The sequence below is a fragment of the Anolis carolinensis genome, chromosome 1 (genome assembly GCF_035594765.1).
Source record: "Anolis carolinensis isolate JA03-04 chromosome 1, rAnoCar3.1.pri, whole genome shotgun sequence".
NCBI classification, from domain to species: Eukaryota; Metazoa; Chordata; class Lepidosauria; order Squamata; family Dactyloidae; genus Anolis; species Anolis carolinensis.
In genome coordinates, this window is record NC_085841.1 from 291,957,966 (window position 1) to 291,980,976 (window position 23,011).

Below are 23,011 nucleotides of genomic sequence, written 5' to 3' on the forward strand. Positions count from 1 at the left end.
TTTTCTTTGCTTAATGCAAAGAAAAAGACCCTTAATTTGAAGGTATTTTTCTCATTTGAAGTTTCAGAACTCATAAACACATAGGCTAGCATCCTCTTTAGTACAGTATGACCACCATATCCACAAAGGTAACAGGAAACCATGGAAAATAGCAAATCCTATGAAGCAAACAATTTCTATTGGAAGTTACAATCAAGTTGCTATGGAGTACCTTATACAGTACCTTAGAAAGTTATCCTCTCTAGAAATTTGCTATGTCCTCCAACATAACTCTACGTTATAAAAGGATTACTTGAAGGATCTAGAAAATTCCTGGAAAGGACATATTTTATCAGATGTAGATAAGTGAAACTGCAGGCATTGCTTTGTTAGGTACAAGGGTTATACTTTAATTATGATGATGCAAGTTTGCCTATGCCATTTTAATTTGCTTTTCTGGTTGTTGTATTCATAACACCAAAAGTATTTCTAAAACCTGCCTTTTCAGCAGTGCAACCACCCCTAACACGGTTCTTTTTTTAATTACAGAGAATGCGGGATGAGTGAGGATAACTGAGGACATGTTCAGCTCTCTTCTTGTAGCTAGATGTAGTAAAACACATTTCTGGAATGATCCCTGTTATGCTCCTGAATGTGGTAGGGTTTTTTTTTTTGGCATGGAGCAGCTATATTTGTGTATTCATGTCTCCCAATTCAGAATGTACACCACATATTTGGATGTACAGAACTTTGCTATTCTACTAAAGCTGAAAGCATAAAATTGTGAAGCAGTGACTGATCAGCCACTTTATTTCTTCTCTATGTTAGTTTTTGGTGTTTCTATATTTGTTCCATTCCCATTCTATTTTCATGTAAAGCGGTTAACTTGAATATGTATTAAAATACATGTTTTGTCTCAAAATAAATATGTTTTGACATGTTGAAATTTCCAAGCGCGGCATTCAGAAAAAAATGTAAAATCTGGAAAAATTGCTGATTTGACCTGACCAGCAAATGTGTTCAGGATCATATCTAGTTGCATAGTAAATCACATCATATTGCATGGGAAGAAACTTCTCAAGCATCTCTAGCAGATAGTTGGTTGTGATGAGTTCTGTTATATCTGGCCAGCTTTGTTCCATCCTGTACTTTTCTGAGCACTCCAAACAAGAATAATTTGGCAATCTTTTTCTATTCTTTTTCTAATATGGATTAAGTAATTATTCACCAAAGTTGGCCCAAAATGGAGAGAGCTTACTTTTGAACACTAGGAATTCAAAGAATCATAGAGTTGGAAGAGACCACAAGGGCCATTCAGTTCAATCCCCTGCCATGCAAGAAAACACAATTAAAGCATATTTGACAAATGGCCATCTAGCATCTGTTCAAAATTTCCAGAGAAGGAGACTCCATCACACTCTGGGGCAACATATTCCACTGTCAAACAGCTCTAACTGTCAGGAGATTCTTCCTAATGTTTAGGTGAAATCTCTTTTCCTGCAACTTGAATCCATTGCTCCATGTCCTAGTCTCCAGAGCAGCAGAATAAAAGCTTGCCCTCTCCTCAATATGAGATCTTATCAAATAATCATCCTTCTCGGCTATAATCATCCTTCTCAGTCTTCTCTTCTCCAGGCTAAACATATCCAGCTCCCTAAGCTGCTTCTCATAGGGCTTGGCTTCAAAATCTTTGATAATTTTGGTTGCCTTTCTCTGCACACTTTCTATCTTGTCAATATCCGTCTTGAACTGTGGTGCCCAGAACTGGACACAATATTCCAGAAGAGGTCCGACCAAAGCAGAATAGAGTGGCATTATCACTTCCCTCAATCTAGACACAGTACTCCTATTGATTCATCCTAGAATCGCATAAGTTTTTAAAGCTGCCTTGTCAAACTATTGACTTATGTTCAGCTTATGGTCTAGTAAGAATCCTAAATCTCTTTCACACGTAACATTTTCAATCCAGGTGTCACCAATGCATTTCAAATTTCTTTTGTTAAGTACCTTACATTTTTACCTGTTGAAATTTATTTTGTTAGTTTTGGACCAGCACTTCAATCTGTTAAGGTCATTTTGGATTCTAGCCCTGTCATATGGGATGATAGCTATTCCTTCCAATTTAGTGTCATCTGCAAAATTGATAAGCATGCCCTCTATTTTATAATCCAAGTCACTGATAAAGATGCTGAATAGCACTGGGCCCAGGAAAGAACTCTATGACAATCCACTAGTCACTTCTCTCCAGGGGCTCTTCCAGAGAGGGCCTAAAATGCAGCTCCTGTTGGACCTTTACCTCAGGAGGCCAGTCCCCTCACCCATATCACTTCTTCATACTTCCAAAAGCCCGGAGAAGTGAGAAGGGCACCCCCCCCTTTCCACCCCCCACCCCACAAAACCCTTAAAATAAAAATAAAAACTTACTGGGTGCCATGAGCTCTCTCTATGCCAGGAGGCCTGCACATAGAGAAGTTTCAACCCCTGGGAAAGTCTGGTTCTTTTGGATGCCCATGGGGGACAGCAACGCAGAAGAAAATGGATTATTTTAATCCATTTTTGCCTGCAACAAATTGCTATCTGGAAGTGCCCTAGAATGAAGAGAAGCCATTGGTAAGCATCCTTTGGGTCCGGACAGTTTAACCAGTTCCCAATCCACCTAACAGTAGCATTGTGTAGCTCATATTTTACTAGCTTTTGTGCAACAATATCATGGGGGATGTTGTCAAAGGTCTTGCTGACATCAACTTATGCTATATCCACAGCAATCCCATCATCTACCAAGGTTGTAACACTATCAAAAAAGAGATAACTTGTTTTTGAGAAACACATGTTGAATTTTACTGAATGTGGCAAATTGTACTTATAGATTGTCTACTCTAGAAACCTTCCTGCTCTTGATGTAATACTGACTGGGCAGTAGTTGTTTGAGTCCTCCTTTCCCACCTTTTTTGAAGGTGCGGACAACATTTGTCTTCTTTCAGTCTTCTGGGACTTCTGTTATCCAGAAATTCTTAAAGATGATTGCTAGTGTTTCTGAAATTACTTCTTTTAATATCCTAGGATGTCATTCATCTGACCTTGGAAACTCAGGCTCCTTCCATACTTCTCCTATATCCCAGGATCTGATCACAGATTATCTTTTTATGCCAGATTATCTGACAGTGGAAATTCATATAATCCATTTTAAAGCAGAGAATCTGGGATCATATCCTGGGATATAGGGGCAATGTAGAAGGTTGATTTATTCCCAAGTCACTGTGAGCATTGTGCCTTAACTTTTATATAAAAAAGAGGAGCTATCCCCTTCTCTGAGGACTTCATCATACAGGCGGGAGGGAAGCGGACAATAGCTTTGGGAAATGTGGGAACTCGCCTTATCCTGTTTTCTCCTGGCAAGGTCCGTCTTTGAGGATGTTCAGCCATCCTTTCCCCATCTTCTTCCTGCTTCCCTCTGCTTTCTTGACTCAGGAGTCGGGTAACACCTGACTCCTGAAAACAGAGTCTTTGTTTTAGCATGCGGACAAGACGGAGTCCTGACGGCCACCAGAAGTGGCCGTGTGTTATGGGATGGCCACTATGGAAGTTCATTTTGCCAGTGTGCTAAAACATAGAGAAAATGGAGGAAAACTTCCATGTGATGAGGTCCTGTGTAGAGTGGCAAAAAGCAAGAGCATAGTCCATCCCAGGATAACCTAAAAGAAACAGTGGTTCTTTCTATTTGCTCAGCTGTAGCACTGTTTCCAGCCTTTTTGGTGCTATCCTCTTTCTGCAGAATGAACCTCAACTTTTTCATGGGTTTGAGGAGAAAGATAATGCTGACCAGGTAAGTTTTTTAATTTTTTTTGTTCTTTTGGCAGGCTTTAGGGTGGCTGCATGCCATCCCAATTATCAAGATGGCATATAGATACCCTCCAGGAAAGTCTGCTCTTTTGGTGTGTGTGTGTGTGTGTGTGTGTGCTTAAACCCGCCTCAGTGTGTGTTTAAGTCATGTGTGGAGACACCCTATATGATTAGTGTTTTTGTGGAGAGTTTCTGAGCTTGTCTACAAGGACTAAAATAATTGTATTCATCTTTTAGATGATCTGATCCTGATACATAACATCCATGACAATGTGCTTGTCAGGTATTTCTTTGGGTTTTAATCCATTTTTAAAATTGCTTTTTATCCCCAGGTTTTACAGCAAATCTGCTCTTTTTGGTTTATGACCAGGTCTCCAGGTGATGTCGCTTCACTATGTAGTTGGGGGAAGAGAGAGTTGTGGTGTGTAGACCTGATTGTTGGAAAGTGCACATTTCCACCAAGAAGTGGTTGTTTCTTCTATTCTTTTTTTTTAATTAAAGAAGACTTATGTGTATAGATACTTGCATATCAGTATATCAGTATCAGTGCACCTCCTCTGAATATAACGTATGTTTATTCACATGCATGATAGAAAAAAAACCTGGAGCATCCACAGACGTGTCTGTAAACAATGTGAAGGACTAGAGATGTGGACCACTTCTTAACAGAGAGATGAGTTAGCACAGGGAATTGTGTGACAATTTATGATGATCTCAATGTGTGTGATGTGTGAGACATTAATAGGGTAAGTTCAGGGTTAACATAGACAGGGAAAATACAGTGCCAAAGGGATTGTTTTTTTGTAGACAAGTCTGTGTGAATAGGAACCTCTCCACTTCAGAGTTGTCATTCACATAAGGATATTGATCGCCAAAAGGAAGTTGGTGGATTAAATCAAACTGGCTAAGTAATGCTTGAATAAAGCTTAGTTTGGCTCAATTTGAAAGAAATCAATATTCTTTACATTGTAGAGACATTTAAGTTCACTGGAGTGAGGAAATACTCCACAGTATAAGTACCCACATACTAAACAAGAATTTATTCTGAAGTGTCTTTGTATAATTCCTTTTTTACTTTTAAATTTTCATATAACATATTTTTTTTATCCTAAACATCCCCCTGTTCTTTTGCTCACAATGATAATAATTCCATATAAAATTGTTGCTGACTGCCTTCAAGTCATTTGTGACCTATGGCAGCACGATGGTGAACCTGCTGAATACTAATAGAGTTCCTGATAACTTGACAGTTCATACTTATTGAAAATGATGACTCAGAATGTTATTACTGTGTGATGTATGTAGTTGAAGAAATCTTATGTATTCCTGACTTATTTCTAGAAACCAAGCTTGTTTCAGTGTCATACTCCAAGTGATGAAACCCAAATGTGAACCCTAGTATTTTTTTTTAAGATCACATCACACTTTTCCTTTTTAAATGTTACTTTCTTAGACTGGCAGGAAGTCACACAAAGAGGAAGGAAAGGAGGAAGGGAGGGAGGGAGGGAGGAGACCAGTTGGCTTGGGTCAATAGAAGGGTTAAATACTAGAATAGATAAGTAAATACAGTTTTCCATCTTGTTGTCATTTATTCATTCATCTGCTTCCAACTCTTTGTGACTTCCTGAACCTGCCTATGCCAGATCTTCCTGTCGGCCATTGCCACCCTCAGCTTCTTCAAGGTCAAGCCAGTCACTTCAAGGATACCATCCATCCATCTCGCCCTTGGTCGGCCTCTCTTCCTTTTTCCTTCCTTTTCCCCAGCATCATTTTCTTATCTAAGCTTTCCTGTCTTCTCATTATGTGGCCAAAGTACTTCATCTTTGCCTCTAATATCCTTCCCTCCAGTGAGCAGCCGGGCATTATTTTCTGGAGTATGGACTGGTTGGATCTTTTTGCGGTCCAAGGCACTCTCAGAATTTTCCTCCAACACCACAGTTCAAAAGCATCTAACTTCCTTCATTCAGCCTTCCTAATGGTCCAGCTCTTGCATCCAAAAGTTACTACGGGGAATATCATTGCTTTAACTATGCGGACCTTCGTTGCCAGTGTGATGTTTCTACTCTTCGCTATTTTATCAAGGTTGGTCATGGCTCTCCTCCCAAGAAATAAACGTCTTCTAATTTCCTGGTTGCAGTCTGCGTTTGCAGTAATCTTTGTGCCTAGAAATATAAAGTCTGTCACTGCCTCCATATTTTCTCCCTCCATTTGCCAGTTATCAATCAGTCTGGTTGCCATTATCTTGGTTTTCTTGATGTTTAACTGCAACCCAGCTTTTGCACTTTTATCTTCCACCTTGGTTATAAGGCTCCACAGCTCTTCCTTGCTTTCAGCCATCAAAGAATGGATAAGTAAACACAGTTTTCCATCTATATCTATGGATTCTGTATCCACAGATGCCACTATCATAGACTTGAAAATAATTTTTAAAAATCCCCAAAGGAAACCTTGATTTTGCCAATTTTTATAAGGGGTGTCATTTTACTACACAATTGTATATAATGGGACTTCAGCATCCACAAATTTTGGTATCTATGCAGAGTCTTGGAACCAAATCCCAGAAGAAATAACAAGGGCCCACTATAACTGTAATATTTGTAGAAAAGGCAACATTGATCATGACATTTTAAAAGCACCAGTTGCAGGTCCAAACTGATACCCACTTTCCGGGTTTGGACACTTGGTTGAAACAAATGGACAAATACAATTTAATCAAGAATGCAGAGTCAGATTGGAAGTTACAGTGACCAGTGTTAGGGTAGTAATGTATGTAAATAGCTGCCCCCAAAATTTGGAACATCCTTCCCACAGAGGTTAGCCTGACTTTCTAGTAGTATGATTTTAAAAAGAATTTGAAATAGTCAAAGCTCAAAGCCTCACCCTGCCAATATTTTCCTTGGGTGGACCTCATACAGGTTGCTGTGCCCACTGCCAGCCATTGTAAAAATATTATGAACATCTCTGGCACTCTTCTGATTTATCCTGGGAGGCTGACAAGCTTGGCTGAAGGGACTAAGCTACAGTTTGCCCACAGATCCTTCCATCTCTGTTTAATGAACCTGAAGCCCATGAACCTTGGTATGACACTAATGACTTCATCACACAGTGTCATAGCATGCTTGCAGCACAGCTGTTGTATGGAGCCCCATGCCACGCATCACACGATGCATGATCACTTCTGGCGGGGCTCCATACAACAATTGTGATGTAAGCATTCTATGACGCTGCACCCATAACACGGGAGGCTTCCCATGTTCCATAAGGAACAACAGGGACAACGTGGGGGGAAGCCGCACAGTAACACTTCCCCATGTGTGATGGGGAAGCGTTGCTGTGGGCAAGGTGGGGCATGGGGAGCTGGGATTTCCCTGCTGCCCCACCAATTCTTCACAAGTTCTCTCTTGTTCTCTTTTATAGTGATGAAGGAATAACAAGGGCCAAATGCACCTGGCAGACCACCATTTGTGTTCAGCTCTTTAAGGAGACATATGTGTTGTTTTCATATAAGTGTTTGAAGTATATATTATATAATTAAAAAAAAACAATGACAAGCTGTATGTCTCACAGCAAGCTGAGCACATACATTCTGGTTGCCCCCTTGAGCATTGATTGCAACATCCATGGTCACTCCTTTAGTAGGTATGCCTTTTTTGGTTTGTGCCAAGTTTTTCTTCTTCAGTAGGTTCCATAGATATTTGCACAGAAATAATACTTGGAAATGTGGCCAATTCTGTGCAGTCTTAGTTCAACAAAGGTAAATGAGTACAAGTGGAGAGGAAAGATAATCCTTTGGCACAAGAGCTTTAGCGTGTATATCTATTCCATTAAGTTCAGTTTTATTCCTCTGCTGTTGCTGCCCCAGCTGATTTTAGCTGTATGAAACAATGGGCATGTTTTTAGAGTGCTTCTAATTACATTTTTGTGAGCTACCTGAAATAACCTGTCTTTAAGATGGGGAGGAGACTGGGGTGGTCTTAAAAAAACATGCACAGAAATCCCTTATCCATTTACAGGGCTCTTTTTCTTTTGTTCTTGGGACATGAGTGTAACCTGGTTAGACTTGTTTTGTTTGTACGTGAAGGTGTGAGTTGGCTGGCAGTATGCAAATGTTTGTAATCCTTACGGAGTTTTTTTAAAGTTTAATTTTAGAAGATCCAATCAGAATAACAGGAAGTGACCTAAGGAATTCCACAATTGGCCAGCTAAACATTTTTTTAAAGTTTGAAAATTAATATCATATCCATTTATCTCCACTGCTCGGAGGTTTTTGAAGTGATAGTCTGCCACCTATGTTTACCTAACATCTGACATAGCCTGATCAGTCGTTTCACTGTTGCAGCTCAAGGATTTTCCCAACAGACCCAGAAGCTAAATGAGGTAAGGGCTTTCGACTTGGCATGCCGTTCGCTTCACTTTAAAGAAGTGCTCCTGTTTCTTCTGCCCCTTTATTCAAAGGATGCAACGTGTAGTTCGACAAGTAATTATTAGGCTAGGACATGATATTTTTGATCAAAGGGTGTTGAGAAAGGTTTAGTAAAATAATTCTGCACAGCAGCAGCACAAACTGCGTTGAAGGCATAAACAGCCCTTACCTGTGTGCAGGAGTGTAGACACTGATTCAGCAAGACATCATTTGCGCTTTTAAAACCATGAATGGCTCTTCTAATGAAATAATATATGCTCTCTTTCTTAACAAAGGTTATTGTACTATTTCAGAACCCAAATATTAGAAGTTGAATATGGTATGGAGAAAATTGTCCAATGGTCAAATAGTCAGTGTTGTTTTTCCCACACATATGTTGATTCTGTTATGAGGCTCCACTTTTGAATATATTTTAATCCCTTTTCTTCGTGCCATTTAGTTTATACTGAATAGCTCTAGCATGTTCATTTCAAATAATATTTGTGGATAAACACTGAGATAATGGCACTGTGGTGTTGAAAACAATATTGGTATTGATCATTGTCAAATGCATCAATTGTTTTGCCTGCTGTAGGAGTTGTGAAGCCTTTTCCCAGTTCCTAATGTAGCTACTGGTCACTTCCAATACTGTTCTTCAGAGTTCATTCCTGCTGTTGCCTGTTTGTCATCACATTTCAGGGTTTTTATTGTCTGCATATTCTCTCTAGGATTCTCACATTGGGTTGATCTTGAATATTAAGTATGCAAGTGATCTGTTTCACTTTATAGCTCATTTCCTAAGCAAAATTATGCTTTTCACTAGCAGGCCCCTTCTGCACTGTCATATAATCCATTTCAAATCAGATAATCTGGATTTGATATGGCAATGTAGAAGAGGCTGCAGTCATTCTTTCAGATTTACAATCGTACTATCATTGGATGAGTTTCTGAAATTTGGAAATGAACTAAAAACAGAATTAGAGGCTTTCGAAGGTCTCTCTGTCTTGCTATCTATATCTATATTTGTGTTCTCATTTTATTGGTTTTTATAGATGTTTAGTTCAAATAACTTCATAATAGTGAAGCCTGTAGTATTTAAAAGAATTTTCTATATTTTTTTCTGCATATACTATATTATGTGATGTTTTCATGGCAAACTCCACAAATTATGCTGCACATCCAGTATAATGAATAGAAACCTCAACTTGATCAACAACTATTTTTAAATGTGCAGTTTTACTCTTACTTTTATGCTTGAGTTATCTAGAGTACACTGAAAATACTGAAGATAACCTCTGTGCGTATAATCTATGTATATATGGCTGGATAGTATTTTAAGTTAGGCCATTCATTTTAAGTTTAATATTAACCTGTGGTGCCAGCCAGATCATTTAAATTGATAGTCAAAAATATCCTTGTATCAAAGGACATAATGAAAGGAATATATATTCTTGCTATGGAAAATAAATTCAGAATAGTAAAACGGCATTGGCTATAATAATCGGTTCAATGGTGATGTATTTTTTAATTAAAAAGAAACATTTTGTATAGATATGGAACAATGAACATTTAAAAAAGATTGTAGGAAATCCTTCTTTTTTGTAGATATATCATCTACTTTTAATTATCATATATTATTATGGGCATGATCCTATATCCTGGAAGTAAGGCATATGGAATAAATTACTGAACTAATTACTGAATAAATGCAACAGGATTATGGAGCAAGTTTAGGAATATACCAAACAACTTGCTAATACGTTGTTGTTTTTTTACCTTACATCCTTGAACTCATAAAACACTACTGGATTACTACTACTACTACTACTACTTTTTATCCTCCCCTTTCACTTGCCTCTTTCCCTGTCGCACAATGGAATGCACATTTCTCATTTTGCTTCACATTTTCACTATGAATTACCTATGATAGCCCAGAAGTACAGTATAATGGTTCAAATAAATGGTCTCTTTCTGATTGTGGGCTTGTACTAGTATGCCAAATGAATCAATTAGAGGTAAAAGATGGCTGATGATGAAGAGAAGGTGGGGAAAAGAAAGGAACCGCTTGTGAGGAAACAGAAGTTCATATATTGTATGTAACACTTAGAAATCATATATTTGGCACTTTAAAGAACATTTCTAAAAATAAGTAGTTGTCCTATACTATATCTATATCTTAAGGACCCTATGGATATTTTTAGTACTGTGTACTAGGTAAATGTATTTATCAGTTCTAAATTATCCCTGGCCCAAGGAATATATTACATGTTCTTTTATTAGTTTTCTTTCCTTGTACGTAACCATATATCAATCTGTATTGTGCTTTGTTTGAATTAGAACTGCAAAGGCCATTCTACTACAATACCATTCTCTAATACAATCTATCAGTGATTTTTTTTTTATGGGGATTGCTTCCCTATGTTGAACTTGTGACCGCAAGGTATATGGTAGTGCATGAATATTATAACCTCATGAAAGAAGTTGATTGTGTTGGTTTATTACACCAAACGGCTGAACTGCACAAGGGCTAAATTGTAATGAAAAACCTACATGGTTCTCTAGTTCCAAATGATTTTCTAGTACAGTAGAGTCTCACTTATCCAACACTCGCTTATCCAACGTTCTGGATTATCCAACACATTTTTGTAGTCAATGTTTTCAATATATCGTGATATTTTGGTGCTAAATTCATAAATACAGTAATTACTACATAGCATTACTGCGTATTGAACTACTTTTTCTGCCAAATTTGTTGTCTAACATGATGTTTTGGTGCTTCATTTGTAAAATCCTAACCTAATTTGATGTTTAATAGGCTTTTCCTTAATGCCTCCTTATTATCAAACATATTCGCTTATCCAACATTCTGCCGGCCCGTTTATGTTGGATAAGTGAGACTCTACTGTATTGTGATAGTATTTTTTATTAGTAAAAATCATCTGGATTCAAACTACAGAAAAAGAGATCTCACTTAAAAATTAGGAACAACATCTTGGTGTAAAGAGCTGGACAGCCCATCTTGGGCCCCTTCTACACTGCAATAGAAAATCAAAATTATCTGCTTTGAACTGAATTACATGGCAGTGTAGACGCATATAATTCAGTTCAAAACAGATCATCTGGGGCCCCTTCCACACAGCTAAATAAAATTCCACATGATCTGCTTTGAACTGGAATATACGGCAGTGTGAACTCAGATAACCCAGTTCAAAGCAAATATTGTGGGATTTTCTGCCTTGATATTCTGGGTTATACGGCTGTGTGGAAGGGCCCTGGATTTTCTGCTTTGATAATCTGGATTATATGACAGTGTAGAAGGAGCCTTGGAGAGTGATGGAGATGCTTTCTTTTAAGGTTTTTAAACAGAGGCTGGATGGCTATCTATCAGGAGTGTTTTGATTGTCTCTTTCTGGGTGTCAGCAGTTGGGACTAGATGGCTCTGATAGTTTTTTCCAACTCTATCATTCTAAATGTCATCTTATCAATAGTTTTAGTCTGTGGGTCTAATTATCTCCCTTAAAATAACTTACTAGTATTGTCCCTAAGTGAGAAGAAATGTGTTTTCACACTAAAATGCAACACCTTACTCATGAGATCACAGTGGAGTATCCCTTAACTGAATAGGGACATTCTGAATTAAAAGGGTTTAGACAGAAATTAAGGAAGCAAAATCCATTGAATTCAGGGATTCCCTCCTTTCTTTTGAACAATTTTACGATCACGCTCAAAAGGTGCATTCAGTGATAGAAGCTTATCAAAATAATATGTTTTAATTATATATACAGTAGAGTCTCACTTATCCAACATAAACGGGCCGGCAGAACGTTGGATAAGCGAATATGTTGGATAATAAGGAGAGATTAAGAAAAAGCCTATTAAACACAAAATAGGTTATGATTTTACAAATTAAGCACCAAAACATCATGTTATACAACAAATTTGACAGAAAAAGTAGTTCATTACACATTAATGCTATGTAGTAATTACTGTATTTACAAATTTAGTACCAAAATATCACAATGCATTGAAAACATTGACTACAAAAATGCGTTGGATAATCCAGAACGTTGGATAAGTGAGACTCTACTGTAGCTAGCTAGATACAAATTTGCAGTGGTGAGTCCTAATAATGAGTGATCGCTTGCATAATTTTTCCTAATTATTTGTAGGATTTGTATGAATTTGCCTTCACTATCTAGAAAACAGGAATGCCACATCAAGCACCAATTGTAGTTTACACATAAATCACCATTACGGTAAAAGCGATGGTATCTTTAATTCCCAGAACCTAGTCAGTTTGTTCAGTCAGCCTTTAGAGGCATAAAGTAAATAACATTAAGCAAATTAGATATCCAGGCAAGTTGACATCATACAGTAAATGTCAACAGTACTAATAATAACTTCCCTGCTAAAGATAATTCTTTACAAATGAAAGCTTACTGCTTAAATGGACACAGACTCCTTGAAGGAATATTCCTTAATTATCCTTATACCCTATCTGAATGCATTTGCTTGACTGTATACATTGTTTAGAAAATGTCAGAGGTCCAGTAAGCTTTGTTTAGTTTTTTTCCTTGTTTGTACCATTCCCTCTGGTCCCAGTATTAATGAAAGTGACATAATTCATTCCTTTTGCAAACCTGTCTCTCTTGACTGTACCAATGAAATGAGAATAGTCACCAGTCAGAAAGAGTTATTATAGGCACTTTTTTATTTCTGGGTGAGGTTTGTATTTTTCCTCTTTGGCATTCCTCATGAAAAGGGTGGCACATGAAGACCCGAGGTGCCCCAGCAAATGACTCAAGGGAAGACTGCTACCATGTTGACATTTCAGCCATGGCAAACCTGTAATTGTCAAGTGCCTTTGGAGATTGAAAAAGACATTTTCATTTGGATTGGATGGCTGAGATCTCATTTAACTACTACAGTATGCTGTGAGCAAAATAAATATAATTAAAGGTGTAATCCTCTGTAAATTGGGCATACTTACCACTCCAATACACTTGGCAACCCTTATTTATCATGTCACTTCAGACCAATTTAGAAAAAGGTTTCTATTTCTTCAAGTTTCTCATTATCCAAATGTTTTTGTTAACTGAGAAAATGCATTTGAACAGAAAATCTAAAAATCAGAAATAAGTCAATTACCATCAATAAATACGTAAGCCATTCATATTGGGGGATAATCCATCTTCTATTTCAGCAGTTAATATAGAATAAGGAAGTAGTTCAGCATAGGCAAATAAAAAAGATAAAGATTGCTTTAAAAAAAAAAAGAAACTAGATAAAAGTAGTGAAACCTGTACTATTGCCATTGGGATTGCAGTTGTACTATTGTATATACTACAGTATTATTGTTGTGAAGATGTCATTCCCTAATTAAACACCGGACTTTGCTCAGAATACAGCATACTTGAATTGCACATCCCCTTGAATCTTGTGAAGTCACATCAATAATTATTGATAAAAATCACAAATTTTGTTCCTGTTCTTTCCAGTTTTATACTCAATTGAAATAAACCAACTTGAAGGGAGATAGTATAGGATGATTTTATTTATACCAGGAGCTAATAGAAAAATATTGTGAGATAAACCAAACATATGGATTTTCAAAGCAAATTTGGAAAGAAAGGGAACAACTCCTGGAACTTTTTGATCTTTTAAGTGAGTTTCAAATATACCCAAACCTGTTGATGAATGGAAGAATTAAATATTTCTTACACCATATCATTGTATCAAATAGAGCAACTGGGATACCATTTGTTTTCTTATTTGGAGTTCTTTAAATGTGACTACACATTAAAAGTACTCCAAATATGTAAGCCACCTTGAATCCCCTCCGGGGTAGAGAAAGGCAGGATATAAATAGGGTAAATAAGGAAAATAAATACACAAAGGGTGCAATACAGTGTGCTCTTGGTATTGGCTGTGGTTTGGTTCCAGGACCTCTCATGGATACTAAAATCAATGAAAGTTCAAGTTTCATTATATACTATGGCATGGTAATATGCTATTTATTTAAAATGGTAAAAAGGGTTTGCTTTTTGGTCCCCCCCCCCCCCCCCCACTTTGGAATATTTACAAGTCGTGTATGGTGGAATCCATGGATATAGAAAGCCAACTGTATTCTTCCCAGAGATCAATCTACTTCTCCCCTCTTCTGGCAACAAATTTATAAAAGTACAGTGAATATATAATGAATCCAATAGGGAGATACAGGAAACGATGCATGATTCCACTGCGTATGATATTCTTTGCAGAAGAATAATCAGCAATAAGGGGATTACTTCCCATAGTCACCAACCAACAAGACCTACAGTTGTCCAAAATATTATAGAAGAGTTGTAGCTGACTGAAAACTTCATCTAGGTACTATATAAAAGAAGGTGGGGTGGGAAACAAATAGTACTTGGAATAAATCCTAAATTAAGATAAACTAGAGTAGACCTATTACAATGAATTGGGATTATTTATAATCTCATATGCAAATTATTTTCATTTAATTGGGTTTACTCAATTTAGGTGTTGTTCTCTATGTCTATCATTAGCATTGCTAATAGTAATGTGAACAGCTTCTTATACAGTATGTGATTGAGACATGGCAAGCACTGTATACAAATTAATAACATACCAACAAAAACAACATTATTATACTGCCCAATAACCAGAGGTCTTTACTCTTTAGTCACTTTCAAAACAGAGAGAAAATCATAAATTATAATAATATATCATGAGATCTTCTTGTTGCTGTGTGTCTTCAAAACATTTCTGACTTGTGGCAACCCAAAGGTGAATCCCTCCTATGAGGATAAAAATGTGTGATTTGTTCAAGGTCAGCTAGTCTCCTAGAAGAAATCAATGTCAAGAAAACCCTGTGATATGTTCACCATAGAGTCACCATAGGCCAGAAAAACTTGAAAGCACAAGTTTGGGTTATCTCCATGTCTCTTATTCACCATCTCAACCTCTCTGTTGTAAGTGGATACTTTTAAAGATCTTTCCACTTCTCTTTCTCTAGTCCAATTTTCTATTACCTTAGCACTCTATTTATAATGGAGTCCTTACAATCTATATATATAAAAGAGTGATGGCATCACGGCAATTCACAAAACAACAAAACTACAGGCCCCCCAACCTCAAAATTTGACAACACAACCCATCATCCACGCCTCAAGGTTGATACAACAAAGAAAAGAAAAATAAAGTCCTAATTAGAGGGAGAGCAATAATTTTTTTTATCCAATTGCTGCCAGTTTAGAGGGCTAATCTCTGCCCACTTGGTTGCCTAGCAACCAAGGGACAGCCAGGCTTCAGTTAGGGGACAGGCCGATTTAGGCCTCACTTAGACTTCTTCCACAGATTATCTAATTTGCACTGGATTATATGGCAGTGTAGACCCAAGGCCCTTCCACACAGCTATATAACCCATTTATAATCTTATATTATCTGCTTTGCACTGGATTATCTTGACTCCACACTGCCATATAATCCACTTCAGTGTGCATTTTATACAGCTGTGAAGACAGAGCCTCATATAATCCAGTTCTGAGCAGATAATATAAGATTAGAAATATACAGTAGAGTCTCACTTATCCAACGTAAACAGACCGGCAGGATAAGTGAATATGTTGGATAATAAGAAGGGATTCAGGAAAAGCCAATTAAACATCAAATTAGGTAATCATTATACAAATTAAGCACCAAAAGATCATATTTTACAACAAATTTGACAGAAAAAGTAGTTCCATGCGCAGTAATGCTATGTAGTATTTACAGTAGAGTCTCATTTATCCAACGTTCTGGAATATCCAACGCATTTTTGTAGTCAATGCTTTCAATATATCGTGATATTTTGGTGCTAAATTCATAAATACAGTAATTACTACAGTAGAGTCTCACTTATCCAACACTCACTTATCCAACGTTCTGGATTATCCAACGCATTTTTGTAGTCACTGTTTTCAATACATTGTGATATTTTGGTGTTAAATTCATAAATACAGTAATTACTACATAGCATTAATGTGTAATGAACTACTTTTTCTGTCAAATTTGTTGTCTAACATGATGTTTTGGTGCTTAATTTGTAAAATCATAACCTAATTTGATGTTTAATAGGCTTCTCCTTAATCTCTCCTTATTATCCAACATATTCGCTTATCCAACGTTCTGCCGGCCCGTTTATGTTGGATAAGTGAGACTCTACTGTATATAGCATTACTGTGTACTGAACTACTTTTTCTGACAAATTTGTTGTCTAACATGATGTTTTGGTGCTTAATTTGTAAAATCATAACTTAATTTGATGTTTAATAGGGTTATCCTTAATTCCTCATTATCCAACATATTCGCTTATCAAACGTTCTGCCGGCCCGTTTATGTTGGATAAGTGAGACTCTACTGTACTGTATTTACAAATTTACCACTAAAATATCACAATGAATTTAAAACACTGACTACAAAAAACATTGATTATGAAAAGGCAGACTGCGTTGGATAATCCAGAACATTGTATAAGCGAATGTTGGATAAGTGAGATTCTTCTTTAATATGAAATAATTACTGGGATAGAATAATGCAGAACAATATAATCTCTAAAACCAGGACAGTAAATAAACAGGGGAATTCCAGACAGGAAACAATCAGGGCCAGCTAACACCTCCCAACAAAGTATTCCCATCATCAAAGGCTGGCAAATCCTCTGTTTTCTCAGGGCCACAGGCAGTAGAAGCACATAAAATATCGCAAACAACACCACTCTGAAAACAAGGGAATTCCAGACAGGAAACAATCAGGGCCAGCTAACACCTCCCAACAAAAAATTCACTCAGGGAGGAAACAGCCAGGCTTTAAAGCTGCAAGGCCATTACCTCCTAATCATTTTTCCTAATTGCAGCATTCATACTTGCCTCCAACAAACAAAAAAACCCAATCAGAAATATTGTATATTCACAACCTTTAGGAAATAATATCCCCTGATGGCGCAGCGTGTTAAAGCGCTCAGCTGCTGAACTTCTGGACCGAAAGGCCACAGGTTTGAATTGGGGGAGCGGAGAGAGCCCCCACTGTTAGCTCCAGCTTCTGCCAACCCAGAAGTTCGAAAACATGCAAGTGTGAGTGCATCAATAGGTACTGCTCCGGCGGGAAGGTAACGCCGCTCCATGTAGTCATCCCACATGACCTTGGAGGAGTCTACGGACAACGCCGGCGCTTCGGCTTAGAAATGGAGATGAGCACCAACCTCCAGAGTCAGACACGACTGGACTTAATGTCTGGGGAAAACCTTTACCCTTGGCCTTAACTACCACCAATTCCTCAATACTTTATTTCCCATACCACCATACTTCGCCACAGCAACGCGTGGCCGGGCACAGCTAGTAGCAGTTGATATCTCTGTCCTATAACCAAAATTGTCAAAATTGACACATACAAACACACGCGTGCTGATGCTCACATACATTTGCAATCTCATTTCTCTGTAGCTGAGATGCATGATATATGCTAGAGGTTAATGAGGTGCATCAAATCTGGACAACATGACTCACTTGTGCATCCTGTCATTACATTTCATAAAGATTTGCATTGATGATCTTTCTTGTCTGTTGAAATAGTAGAACACAGGGCCATCCAATGAGATGTATGAGCAGTGCACTTCAGGACAAACCAGTATAGCATGACCTCCATGTCCATGGGAATGGTATTGATAATATCAATTTCTGACAAAATATGTCATCTCTAAGCATTTTCCAGGTCATCCAACATGACTCTGTGGTATTCTTGTGACAGAAGCCCTTTGTTTCAATAGTTTTCATTGTTATCTGTGGATTTCACATGTCCATACAAAGTCCTCTATAGATACATGGGTCTAACTGTGGTGTTGTTGGGTTTTTTTTTTTTTTGCACAACATAAAAATTACCAAAAATATAATGACATAGAGTATTTCTTCTGGCTTTTACAGAGAATTATATCTCTTCTTCATATCAATGCATATCAGCTTGCATTTTAGTGTTTAGTGTTTCAAGAAGTAACATGTGAAATCTCCCATAACTAGATAGGAAGGTTAGGATCCAGGGTTATAGAATATAAGCTGCTCCATATGCTCAAGAAGGATATAGGTTGGGTTTCTCAAATAACACATTCCTGTGTGATTGACAGGCCACTTTGAAAACGGAAGGGGCTTTGTTGGTAACGTGACATAGAGCTTGCTTTTCAAAGGGGGATGAAGTGGTAGCAACATGACACTGCCATTAGATTGTCAGGTGAGAAACAAGACAGCACACTCATACCTGTAATAGTTGTGTAGTAAAGGAAAATCAGCAATGAAATCATCTGTTCTGTGCAATCATGTAAGGCCAGAAGCCTCATTTTTACCTGGCAACCTACATTGCCATGATCAGGAATAGCTCTTGGGGACTTCCCCAAATTGCATGGAAGCTGAAGGTATTGGTTTCATTAGAGGCCAAAGCCAGAATCCAGAAACCTGCAGATAAAAGAGCAGGTGTTAGGATACCCGAGAGGAATATCATTCCTCTCCCATAGGATGACATGGAGGTTTTCAGAAGGAGAGGAGAGAAAGGGAAAAAAGTTGGAACATCCAAACGTATGATACTGGATGTAGATCAACATCATCAACACAATCAAAAACTGCTAATGAGTCAAAGGGGGGAAATGCCGGAGCTGTTAAGTCAATTCTAGCTAAGGCTGCATGGCCTCACACTCACTTTATGAAACAGGAATTTAGCACACAACAAATCTAGGCCTGTGGCTCTCTCTTTAGGAGGATGATTGCATGCAAACCACTAAATATCAGCAGTAGAGCCTACACTCACTGCTATTACCAAGACAATTTGCATTTGCATTGAAATATGTTATTAAGAGACGAGACAGTCTTTGTAATGAACTAAAGAAAATAAACAACATTATCATTTGAGTACTCTTCCAGTTGATGTTTTAATCTTTATTGTAGTAATGATTAGCACAGGGCAAAATATATAGATTATTAAATGTAATATTATAAAATAGAGAAATGAGAAGAAAAGGGCAATACAAACTGCTTAGTTGCATAGAATCATAGAATGATAGAGTTGGAAGAGACTGCATGGGCCATCTCATCCAATCCCCTGCCATGCAGGAAAAGCACACTTAAAGTATCCCTGGCAGATGGCCATACAGCCTGTGTTTAAAAGCTTCCAACGAGCTTCCACCACACTCCAAGGCAGAGAGTTCCACTGCTGAACAGTTCTTATAGTCAGGAAGCTCTTCCTAATGTTCAGGTGGAATCTCCTTTCCTGTAATTTGAACTCATTGATCCGAGTCCTAGTTTCCAGAGCAGCAGAAAACAAGCCTGGTCCCTCTTCCTTATGACATCATTTCACATATTTATATATGGCTATCATATCTCAACCTTCTCTTCTGCAGGCTAAACATGCCTAGCTCTTTCAGTCGCTCTTCATAGGGCATGGCCTCCAGATCTTTGATCATTTTAGTCGCCCTCCTCTGGACAACTTCCAGCTTGTCAATATCTCTTTTAAATGGTGGTGACCAGAATTGGACACAGTATTCCAGGTGAGGTTTGACCAGAGCAGAATAGAGGGGTACCATGACTTCCCTCAATCTAGATACTATACTTCTTCTAATGCAGCCCAAAATCTCATTGCCTTTTTTAGATGCAGCATCACATTGTTTGCTCATGTTCAACTTGTTGTCCATGAGGACTCCACGATCATTTTCACATGGATTATTGTCGAGCCAGACACCACCCATTCTGTATTTTTACATTTCATTTTTTTCTGCCTAAGTGTAGTATCTTACATTTGTCCTTGTTGAAATTCATTTTATTAGCTTTGGCCCTACTCTCTCATCTGTTAAGGATGTTGCGAATTCTGATCCTGTCCTCTGGAGTTAACTATCCCTTCTAATTTGGTGCCATCTGCAAACTTGATAAGCATGCCCTCTAAACCTTCATCTAAGTCATTAATAAAAATGTTGATCAGTACTGGGCTCAGGACTGAACCCTGTGGCATTCCACTGGTCACTTCTTTCCAGGATGAAGAAGAACCATTAGTGAGCACTATTTCGGTCTGGTCGCTTAACCAGTTACAGATTCACCTAATAGCACATTGCCTAGCTCACATTTGACTAGTTGTTTTTTTTTTACAACAAGGTCATGGGGGACTTTGCTGAAAGCCTTATTGGAATTGGGATATGATACATCCACAACATTTCCTGTATCTACCAAGTTTATAACTCTATTGAAAAATTAGTCTGGCATGACTTGTTTTTGAGAAATCCATGTTGACTTTTAGTAATCACAGCATTCCCTTCTAAGTGATTGCAGACTTCCTCCTTAATGATCTGTTCCAGAATCTTCCCTGGTATTGACGTCAGGCTGACTGGATGGTAACTGTTTGGGTCCTCCTCTTTTCCCTTCCTGAACATAGTTTGCTAAGTTCTATAATGATTTCTAGGCCCTGATTCAGGAATCATGAAGTCAGAAAGCCTTCTGATAGTTTGCTCTATCAGAGCTAGAGCACAAGGAGTTTAGAATAACTAGGATAACCAGATGGCAAAGTCTGATCTCTCTTCTCCAGTTCTTGGGGCAGGGTGGAGGAATATCAGGGTAAGAGTGCTGACTAGGAAAAGTGTGTGTGTTTCTCATTGTTTAAATTTAGTGTTTTTATTTGAATGGTGGACTTTGTATAACTGTGGTTTGTAACTTATCATGCTAAGTGACAATAACATTTTTATAACATCACTAGGGCTGCCCTTTGTGACAGCCCAGGGTAGCCATTGCTAGGTCTCAGGTTTTGGCCCTGACATTTCAGGCATAGTACTGACTTGACAACTCTAAGAATAACAAAGAACATGGTTATTCTTAGAGTTGTGGTTTATTAGACCGGGGTCCTCAAACTAAGACCCATAAGCAGGAAGCGACCCTCCAAGGTCATTTACTCAGTCCCCACCTTGAACTTTGGATTTAGGGTTGTCCTAAGTCCAAAACGACTTGAAGGCACACAACAAGAACAGCAATTCTAATTAATTTGACTATCTCATCAGCCAAAAGCAGGCCTACACTTCCTATTAAAATACTGGTAAATTTATGTTGATTAAAATCGTTCTTCATTTTAAATATTGGATTGTTCTGTCATTTTTTTGTACTACAATTAAAATATGTGCAGTGTGCATAGGATTTTGTTCATGCTTTTTTTCCACCTCCTCCCAACAGTCTGAAGAACCATGAACCAGCCCTCTGCTTGAACACTGAGGACACCTGACTTCGACCATAGGCAATCACTGACAAATAAATACAGTAGAGGCTCACTTATCCAACATTTGCTTATCCAATGTTCTGGATTATCCAACACATTTTTGTAGTCAATGTTTTCAATACATCGTGATATTTTGGTGCTAAATTCGTAAATACAGTAATTACTACATAGCATTACTGCGTACTGAACTACTTTTTCTGTCAAATTTGTTGTCTAACATGATGTTTTCGTGCTTAATTTGTAAAATCATAACCTAATTTGATGTTTAATAGGCTTTTCCTTAATCCCTCCTTATTATCCAACATATTCGATTATCCAACATTCTGCCGGCCCATTTATGTTGGATAAGTGAGACTGTACTGTAAATACAATATAGAAATGCAACAATAAAAAGTATTACATAAAATGGCATATGCATCTTGCATATTTAAAAACTTCAATATAATTAAAACACAATACTGTACAATTAAAACGCGTTAAATATAAACAAGATTTACAGTATTAGATTAGACAAAGAACATAAAACAACATTCCTTTTTCAAGGTACCTCCTCCATTGTCTGTTACTACAAATGAACATTTTGTTCCTGCTCTAAGTAAGGGAAATGTTTGGTACATGGGTAAAATGTACCCTGGTGTAGACCAGTAGAAAGCATATGAGTCACAATGATTTTGGGGTAGAAATCATTGGAAAGCCATACTTTCTATAGGCAATACAAATGAGTAAGCCATTTCTCAGAAGTCAAGGCAACAAATTGAAGGATCAGGATAATATCTAATATCTCTCTTGGAAGAATTCTTTTTTTATTGTTAATAATAATTTTTTACATTTCTATTTCATTTCATTACAAAATACTACCTCTATAATTCATATATGTATTTCTCTTCATTTCCCCCGTCTTGCTCCTATCACGAGAGTCCTTCTTTTCTTCATAGTCCCACCAAAGCTTCATTTCTTCTAGTGAGGGTTGCTTTCTACCTTCTTTTCTCAATGTTTCTTCAATAATTTTTTCCCATATGCTTTCAAAATCATTATTTTTCCATAGGCTTTTAAACCTTTAAATTACATGTTAATTTATCATTTATTGCTATTTTCCATATTTCCTTATACCATTCTTCGGTCTTAATTTCTACCTCTCCTTTCCATTTTTATTGATAGCCTTGCTGCCATTAACAACATTGTTATCAAATTCTTTTCACTTTCCAATCATCTGTATCATATAAAGATAACAATATAGTTGCTGTATTTCTATTATTTTTTTTCTTCATAATGCTTTCTATCTCTATTATAACTTTTCCCCAGAACCTCTGTACATATTTACATTGCCACCACATGTGAATATACGTTCTCATTTCTTGGGACCCCTCCAACATTTTTTTTGAACCGCTCTTATCCATATTATGTATCTTTATCTGGGTCAAGTACCATTTCCAAACCATCTTGTAGTAGTTTTCTTTTTTCTGTTTGTTAAATTCTTGAGGTGACTTGCTCTCCATAATCTTTTCCAATTTCTTTCTCCTA

General features: G+C 37.5%; 1 protein-coding gene across 2 annotated transcripts in view; it reads left to right on the top strand.

Annotated features, from left to right (window-relative positions):
- The first annotated feature begins 7,767 nt into the window (after positions 1–7,767).
- ehf (ETS homologous factor) overlaps positions 7,768–23,011 on the top strand; it is a 54,838-nt gene continuing 39,594 nt past the window's right edge. For both annotated transcript variants that reach the window (XM_003225168.4, XM_016996129.2), the window contains exon 1: positions 7,768–8,196. The gene's annotated coding sequence lies outside the window, so the exon portion shown is untranslated. The remainder of the gene's footprint in view (positions 8,197–23,011) is intronic.